The sequence below is a fragment of the Myotis davidii genome, unplaced genomic scaffold (genome assembly GCF_000327345.1).
Source record: "Myotis davidii unplaced genomic scaffold, ASM32734v1 scaffold104, whole genome shotgun sequence".
Classification (NCBI taxonomy): domain Eukaryota; kingdom Metazoa; phylum Chordata; class Mammalia; order Chiroptera; family Vespertilionidae; genus Myotis; species Myotis davidii.
The window spans coordinates 1,676,883-1,686,616 of NW_006296625.1; the positions used below are offsets into that span (position 1 = coordinate 1,676,883).

The following is a 9,734-nucleotide window of genomic DNA, read 5'->3' on the forward strand; positions in this document are numbered from 1 at the left end:
CCGGGTCACCCGGATCCGCCCCCGGACACGCCCCCCCTTGAGGTCACTGCTTCGGTGCTCCGAGTGCGGAAGGAAGCGCCGGGGCGGAGGCGGAGAACCCACGTGGCTCAGGGTGGGGGTCGGTTTTCGTCAGGGTGGCTTAGCCTCTAAAAGACTGAAGCAAATATACTTAAAAAAAAATAAAAAAGCTCTTTCTCCTTGAGCCTATGTTTTGAACATAATCCTAATCCATAAACATTCCCCCCCACGACTTTAGAGCAGACACAGTATGCCTTTTATTTTTTTTAAAATATATTTTATTGATTTTTTACAGAGAGGAAGGGAGAGAGATAGAGAGTCAGGAACACCGATGAGAGAGAAACATGGATCAGCCGCCTCCTGCACATCCCCTACATCCCCCACTGGGGATGTGCCCGCAACCCAGGTACATGACCTTCACCGGAATGGAACCTGGGACCCTTCAGTCCACAGGCCGTCGCTCTATCCACTGAGCCAAACAGGTTTGGGGCACAGTATGCCTTTTAAATGTTAAAACGGTAACAGTAACATTGTTGAGACTTGTCAATGTGCTTTTGGGTCAAAAACCTAAGGTCGAATTTTGCTGAAGATTTTTCTTAAAGCTGCTCATACTATTTAGAGTAGCAGACTGTTAAAATACACTGTAGAGATCATATGCAAGACCCTATTTTTTTTTTAAAAAGGATTTTAGTTATTAATTTGCTTAGTAAATGGGTAAACACTACTAGTTCTTTGATATCTGTAATTGTGATTCACCAAACATGTTTCAGTATTGGCTAATTACTCTATTGGACCCAATTTAAAGCAGCTTTAAGTAATTACATTTTGCTGTGGTTTGCCACGTTTTCATCTTGCCTGTGCCAATTAAAAATTATGTTTTAAGCCCAGCCCGCATAACTCAGTGGTCGACCTATGAACCAGGGTGTCAGGGTTTGATTCCTGGTCAGGGCACATGCCTGGGTTTCGGGCTCCTTCCCCTAGTGTGGGGCGTGTGGGAGACAACTGATCAATGATTCTCTTTAATTGATGTTTCTATCTCTCCCTCTCCCTTCCTCTCTAAAATCAATAAAAATATATTTTTAAATGATTTTTAAAGGATATTTAAAAATATGATTAAGCCAAGGAATATTTGGCTTGAGAATTCAAGTAAAATGGTACTTCATTCAGTGTGCCAGGCACTATTCTAACATTTGCAGTATTTAATGTAACCTCACTACCCTCATTTTGCAGATGGAGGGACCTGTAAGGCAACTGATAGCTTATGCATCATAAGCAAATGCAGACATTATTTTTTAAAGTTTCAATTTTTTTGCACAAAATGGTAAAATACAATATATTACCTTGCTTTTTTCACTTAATACTTCTTGGAGATCTTTATTGTGAGTACATTAGGGCCCAGCATAGCAGCTTTGGAACCCAGGAATCTGACCAGAGAGCTAGTCCTAACTTTTTCTAGCAGGTCTAAGTAATAGCATTGAAGTCAGGAAATCAGGCATTCGGTTCTGCTGCTTACAGAGCTGTGATAGCCAGTAGTTCTTGGTTTCTCAGTGCATCTGTAACAGGGCTGCTCATGATTCAACCTCAGTACCTACCTCACAATTCTAATGTCATGCATGACATGAAATCATATGGGGGCACTCAGTTATCTAGTTAAAATTGTGTTTCTATAAGCTTTTTGGACAACACCTGCTCTCAGTTGGTTTGCCTTGTGACATTGAGAGTAGAGAAAATAAACTCATTGGTATCTTTCTATTTCTAAAAGTTTTGAAATAGGTTATGTATGTACATAGTAAAATATTGTAGAGGGGGTTATATAGTGAAGTGTTAATTTCCTTTTAGGGGTTTAGAGAAGTCTAAAGAATATGCCAGGAAACTAAAGTTATTTCTATTACTCTTCTCATGATTCCAAAGCCAGTGCCTATCAGGATAGATGCCCTTTCATTTGGTATGAAGGAAAGGATTTAAAAAAAAAAAAAAGGAGAAGAAAGGATAGTCTTCCCTCACTATTTTTTTTTAAATATATTTTATTGATTTTTTACAGAGAAGAAGGGAGAGAGATAGAGAGTTAGAAACATCAATGAGAGAGAAACATCGATCAGCTGCCTCCTGCACACCTCCCACTGGGGATATGCCCGCAACCCAGGCACATGCCCTTGACCGGAATCGAACCCGGGACCCTTCAGTCCGCAGGCCGACGCTCCATCCACTGAGCCAAACCGGTTTCGGCTTCCCTCACTATTTTTGATGAATACACATTTTATAGACAGCATTCAGTTCAGTATTTCTGTCTTCATAGGTGACACAGTTGAAAGAACACTGGACTACAGAGCTAGAGTCTGTTCCCAGTAATCTTATTTATTAGCTATGTGATCTGGAATAAATCATCCTTGAACTTGGTATTCTACTGTAAAAAAAAAAAAAAACAACTAATAGTACCTATTTCACAGAACTGACCATTAGGATGAAATAAGAAAATGTACCTGAACATGCAGGCCAGTTTTACAAATGTTAGTGCTTATTATAATTAGAAAACAATCATTAGCTTTTTTTAAAAAAGCTGAAAAAAGAAAACTCTGCTCAAACTATAGAGAAATTTACTCTATCAATTATCATTATTCATTCTAGTAATGAGTACTCTTTTTTAAAAAATATATTTAATTGATTTTTTACAGAGAGGAAGGGAGAGAGATAGAGAGTTAGAAACATCGATGAGAAAGATGCATCGATCAGCTGCCTCCTTCACATCTCCCACTGGGGATGTGCCTGCAACCCAGGTACATGACCTTGACTGGAATCGAACCCGGGACCCTTCAGTCCGCAGGCCGACGCTCCATCCACTGAGCCAAACCGGTTTTGGCATGAGTACTCTTTTGTCCATTTCACTTAAGTATAAATCTATAGATTCACAAATACATGTGACAGTGTGTGTGTGTGTGTGTGTGTGTGTACTGTAAGTGGCAGGGACTTTCATATTATGGTATTCAGTTGGTAATTGTGCAGGACTTCAGAAGTCAGTCTTTATTCATCCATCAACATTCACTGAGCAGCTACTGTGTGCCAGGTACTTAGCTAGACATCGAGGAGATAAAAAACAATCACTGTTGGATGGTGTGTGCGGCAGAGCCCTGTAGAGGTGGGAGGGGGAACACTAGCAGCAAACAGATGATTCCAGGGGAGTGTGAGTGCTGGAACCAGGTAAGCCCAGGGTGCTTCTGAGCACTCAGGAGGGACCCAGGCTGGGGCGGGAGGTGGCACTAAGACATTAGGAGAAAAACCTGCTCGGAATAGAGAGGGTTTCACCTTGTTTGGGTGGAAACTGGGAGTAGAACTACCTTGGAGCATGAGTGTTTTGGGTGATTGCCCTTGAAAAAAAGGTGGGAGAGGGATCTTGCTCCTCCCTGGACAGGTACAGAGAGAAAGACATATCTGTCTGGGGTGTTCACTGTGATTCCTACCCCCTCCACCCTCCCAGGGGCCTGTGAAAACCATTGGGGCTTCAGAGATAGGCAGACCTGGACCCACATCTTGAATCCATCACTTACTGGCTGAATGGCTCTGGGCAAGTTATTTGGCCCCTTTAAGCTTCAGCCTCCTCATCCATAAAAAGAAGATGACAATTCCTATCCCATAAGACTACTATGAAAATTAGATAAGAAAAGTGCTGAGCATGTGTTTTTGCACCAAGTTAGAGCAATAATTGGCACGGAGTTTTTCTTTTTTGTTTGTTTTTATCCGTTATGTATATAGTATACTAGTAGTGCTTTCAGAGTGAGGCAGTCAGAAAGCCTTCACTCAAATCCCTGTTGGCTCTACCACAGCTAGCGATGGGATTTTTGGCAAGTGATTTAACCTCTCTAAGCCTCGGTTTTCATATCTATAAAGTGCAATAATAATAAATAATACCTACTCCCTAGGGTTGTGGTGAGGATAAGACAATCAATGTAAAGTACTTAACACAGTGCCCAGCATCTGAATATCCTTCAATAAATCTTAATTGTTTGCTATTTTGTTTTTTGTTATTTGAGAGTCCTCATGAACTAGAATCTTGTCATAGAATGAAGTTTCTTTACTAAGAAAATACCATAATGACCTTGCTTTATTTATTTTTTATTTATTGACTTTAGAGACAGAGAGGAGGGAGAGAGAGAAACATTGATTTGTTGTTCTACTTATTTATGCATTCATCAATTGATTCTTCTTTGTGCCCTGCCTGGGATCAACCTGCAATCTTAGTTTATCAACCAACTGGTCTACCCGGCCGGGCCCACAACGACCTTGCTTTGATCTCTGTGTTTAACATCCCTGCATTTTAGGTTTACTTATTAATTTCCTTATCAGCTCCATTTTTAAATCTTAAAGATACTGTGTTTTAAATATTTTGAAGTTAGATATGTTTTAAAAAGTTATTTTTAAACTAGGATTTTTAAAAATCAAAGGCAGCATTAACAGTCCCTCCTAATTCTGAAGTCCTGTCACATCCTTGTACTTTTTAAGATTGAATGTCCATCCTTTAAAAATGTTTTAGTTTGGTATCTTTTGAATTGTTGCTATGTCATCTCTTCTGTTTTTCTAGTACCATCTGCTTCCGGTATGTCTACTGGCAAGCTGCTTTTGCTACAAAAAGAACTTTGCAGACTTTTTTTTTTTTAAACACACAACTCTTTTATATGATTGTTATGGAAACAGCATGTCATATACTCATCAAAGAAAAGGGAAAACTAGGTTTCAGTAAGAAGGGAAGCACTATGGGAAGCTATTTGGTCACTTTCTTTTTCTTTTTTTTTAACACACTCATTCAAAATGAAAAAAAAAAAATCTGAAAGCCATCATATGCATAAAAACTATTGATGATCTCTCCATGAATTTGTATATATATGTGGATCCACTCTGGATAGCAACTACTGTCCTTTTTTATATAATACTACCAGAGGCCCGATGCACGAAATTCGTGCAAGAGTAGGCCTTCCTTCCCCCGGCTGCCGGCACCGGCTTCCCTCTGGCACCTGGGACCTGGGCTTCCCTCACAGCCCTGGCTTCGTCCGGAAGGTCATCCAGAATAATATTATGCTTTTATTATTAGAGATGTTGTTTCCATATTTGATTTCATTAATTTTAGTTAACCTGTACCTGCCTTTGCTCTCAAGGTCTACAATAATAAACTCTCCAGGCTGGAAGAGAGTTTAGTTTTCATCTAGTGCAGAGGTTCTCAACCTGTGGGTCATGACCATCGGAAAACACATATAGCATATCAGATATTTACATTACGATTCATAACAGTAGCAAAATTACAGTTATGAAGTAGCAACGAAAATAATTTTATGGTTGGGGGTCACCACAACATGAGGAACTGTATTAAAGGGTCGCGGCATTAGGAAGGTTGAGAACCACTGATAGTGAATCCCACTAATTTTACAGACAAGGAAAAGTGTCAGAAGGAGTGATTTGCCTAGTACTCACATGGCTAAAGATAAAGGCTGCCCATCCTCTGGCCTCCATTTCTTGCCTTTGGCAAGTAAAGTAGTACAGATTGAAAGTGCACATTCCAGAGCTCGACTAGCTAAGTTCAAAGTCTATCTCTGGTATTTACTAGCTGTGTAACCTTAAACATATTAGTTAACCTCTTTAAGTCTCAGCTTCCTCATCTGTAAAATGGGGATATGACTTATTTATGGAGTTATAATGAGAATTAAATAAGATAATATATATATTTTTAAGTGTTCCTTACATTCTCTAAGAATTAACTATTATTGTTTTGTTCATTATTCTGTCCTCAGCACCTAAAACAGTACCTGTGAATGGATGAAGGATGAGTTAGTGTGTCTCTGTGCTATCTTTGACTAATCGACTCAAAAAGAGTTTTTCTGTATTTTTGTGGAAAGATGGCCCTCACTGTCAGACATCAGCAGATTAGTTTCTGTTGCAAAAGGTATGTGAAAGCTGTAGGTAGAACCTTTTTTTCTCCTACATTGGTTAAGATATTATGGAGAAATAGTGGCCGAACATTTCCCAAATTGGTGAAGGACAGAGACAATTTACTAAGTGAAGCCCAAGAAAGATAATAAGACCTTTCTTAGATACAGCATAGTCACACTGCCAAAAAACAAAGGTTGAGAAGAAAATGGAAAGTGCTCAGAGGAAAAGAGGGGAGCACATATAAAGAAGCAACGATTGAAATGACTGTGGACATCTCATCAGAAAGATGGAAGCAAAGAGATAGATGAACAACATCTTGAAGTGCTGAAAGAAAAAAACACCTGAACAACCCAGAATTCTTTATCCAGCGAAAATATCCTTCATGAATTGAGGTGATAAAAATCACACTGAGATATCACTACACACACACTAAAAAGGCTAAAATTAAAAAGATAGTACCACCGAAACCGGTTTGGCTCAGTGGATAGAGCGTCGGCCTGCGGACTGAAAGGTCCCAGGTTCGATTCCGGTCAAGGGCATGTACCTGGGTTGCGCGCACTTCCCCAGTGGGGGATGTGCAGGAGGCAGCTGATCGATGTTTCTCTCTCATCGATGTTTCTAACTCTCTATCTCTCTCCTTTCCTCTCTGTAAAAAATCAATAATAAAAAAAAAAAGATAGTACCAACTTTGGGCAAACAGTTGGAAATAACATGGCTAGTGAGAATTAAAATGCTACAATATCTTAAGAAAACAGTTTAGCAATTTCTAAGGAGGTTAAACATACATTTACCATATTACTACTTCTACGCATTGATTAAGAGAAATTAAAGCACGTGCCCACAAGACTTACGTGCCCACAAGACTTGGGACCAAATGTTCATAGCAGCTTTATTTGTAATCACCAAAACCTGAGAACAACCCAAATGTCCATCAACAGGTGATTGGATAAACAGATGATGGTATACCCATACAATAGAAAACCGCTCAGCAGTAAAGAGGAATGAACTATAGCCCAGTGGTGTGGCTCAGTGAGCAACAACCCATGAACCAAAAGGTCACTGGTTCAATTCCTGGTCAGAGTACATGCCTGGGTTGCAGGCCCGCTTCCCAGTGGCGGGTGTGGAGGAAGCAGCTCATCATTGATGTTTCTATCTTTCTCTCCCTCTCCCTGTCTGAAACCATTAAAAAGATATTTTAAAAAATTAAGAAAATTGGGGAAAATGCAATTTATTTTGGTTATCATGAAATGAAGCAATTAGTGCAGGAATATTTTGCTCACCTAACTTGTTTTACATCATAAATGGCCCAGGAGTTGGTAAGGAGGGAAGGACAGGACTCAAGCCTGGCTGGCTCCACCTCCTCCCTCAGGTGTCATTCCAGCTGCTGTATTCTCAGAGGAGTCTGTCTGAGAAGCTTCCCTGTTATTTTCCACTACAGTCCCTTCTTTGTTTCCTTTTTACCGCTTTTCACAACATGTAATTATTTTATTCACGTGGCGACGGTTTCAGCGTTGTCTCCTCTACTCCACGACAGCAGAGACCTTGTAGACTTTCTTTCTTTCTTTCTTTCTTTTACCATGAAATCTGGTGCCTGGCACATAGTCCATGGTCAATAAACATTGTTGAATAAATGGAGAGGGAATATGGGAATGCAGTCTGTCTCACCTTTAATATATTTTTCTACTGACACATGAATGCTGTCTTCACTTTAAGAATCAACTGTAAAAATCTTCCTTTGATATTAAAAATCATTCTAAAATTCATGTGTTTTCCAGTAGCCCTCCTAATGGGCCCTGGTCTCTCTCTCTCTCTTTCTACTTTGGACTATGTTTTCTTATTTGATTTTTTTTTTTTTTTTTTTAGGTTTGATGAGGAATGAGGGTTATACCCCAGCCTTAGTGGGGGCAGGGAACATTCTGGACATTGTTGTCCTAATGTCTGCTTAGCAAATAGAAAATGACATTTAATGTGGCCTGAAAGGGGAGTCGACCACACTTATAACTGGGATTGACTTAGAATCAAGTAGTGGGTGGTGAGGGCTGTGGAAGCTCATTGAGAACAAGCACATGCCCTATTCTCCATCCATTCACCCACCCACCCATCAGTCATCCTCTCATTCAGTAATTATAGCTGAGCTCAGACCTATACCAGCACTGTTCTGGATGGCCTATGCATATTAATTAATCCTTACAGTTACTCTAACAGTTTATAAATGAGAAAACTGATAACCACATCTTAAGTATTTATTGCTCAGTAGTCTTTGACAAGGAGCTGACAGTCTTCCTAATCAGATAGATAATGTAGTTAAAAAAAACACTGATAATTTTCCAAATCACCTTTGACCCATGAAATCATAATGGAATAGTATTTAAGCAAAACTACATGTACTGTCCCAGGTTATGGGAAGTGTTGCCATGCAACATGTGTTAGGATGAAGTCAGTGCTAAAGAGGAGAAATGAGCAAAGGGCTGCAGGGAGGAAGCTGAAGGATGGAAAGAACGTGGCATTGGGGTTGGAGGCTTGGGATTGAATTGGGTCTGTTTCCCATGAGCTCTGTGATCTTGGGCATGTGCATGAGGATCAGTTTCTACACCTGGGAAGTGAGAGCGACGTTCTCTAGAGGTCCTTCCTGAACCCCCCAGACCTGGCTAAAGGCTCTCTGTGCTTCTCCATCCGTTTTGCAATGTCTTGCTGTCATTTGCCACATGGAAAGTACTCTTGTTATGACCCTCTTTCGCTTAGATTATCAATTCCTGCAGAAAAAAAGTGTCTGGGGATCCACTAACTAGGGCCTGGGTGAGCCCCTCACTTCTTTTAAAGGTGACTGGTCCCTCAGATCTCCCTCCGTCACCATCACAGAGCAGCATGCCCTGACCCTCTCCTCGCACATTCTGTTCCCTTATGCCCCCAAACTACGATGATTTCCTTTGCATAAGTGTTTATAGAACCATATTTCTTTACTGTCTTCCTTCGGGCTACTTGTTTTAGCATGTACTTATACACGTAGTAATCCCTCCCTACCCACAGCCACATAGGCCTCGGGAAAGCCGTTATATACATACATGGTTTCCTGCTGGATTCCCCATGCCTGGGCACCCTCACAGAGGACATGGGCCTTTACAGGTGTAAAGGATTTGTACTGTCATCATGGTTGGAAAGCAGTAATTGAATATATGTAAATTCATGGTTTGTTTAAGGAAAATTCAATAATCCTGTGTTTTTCTAGAACACTGGTTCTCAAACAGGGATGAGTTCACCCGCCTCTCCCAGGAAATAATTATCAATGTCTGGAGACATTTTTTAAAGATTATTTAATTTACTTTGTTTTAATTTATTGATTTGAGAGAGAGAGAGAGAGTGAGAGAGAGAGAGAGAGAGAGAGAGAGAGAGGGAGAGAAAACAAAAAACATTGACTTGTTTATGCATTCCTTGGTTGATTCCTGTATATGTCCTGACAGGGGATCAAACCTGCAACCTTGGCCTATCGGGATGATGCTCTAACAAACTGAGCTACCCAGCCAGGCCAATGAACAGTATTTTAAAATAGGCAACAACTCAGAACACTATTCAAAAAAGATGAGCATTATTTAATAAGGAACTTTAGCCGTATTTTCTCATATTGTAACTAATGACTTCTTATTTCATTTCCCCCTGTAGAAAAGAAGGTGTTTTCAGTGTGAACTTTAATGAAACAAAATAAGATTTTGTTCCTGGGAAACTATGACTTTAAACCTCAAAAAGTGAAACACTGCCTTAGAGTTGAGTTTGTATATTTTCCCTTTTTTCTTCTTTTGTCTTCTAAC

The 9,734-nt window shown here is 40.1% G+C and overlaps 1 long non-coding RNA gene across 1 annotated transcript in view; it reads right to left on the bottom strand.

Moving 5' to 3' along the window:
- Positions 1-9,734, bottom strand: part of LOC107184427 — a 26,873-nt gene that overhangs the window by 12,398 nt on the left and 4,741 nt on the right. The window contains exon 2 of the long non-coding RNA XR_001515256.1: positions 4,240-4,246. This is a non-coding gene — a long non-coding RNA (uncharacterized LOC107184427). The remainder of the gene's footprint in view (positions 1-4,239; positions 4,247-9,734) is intronic.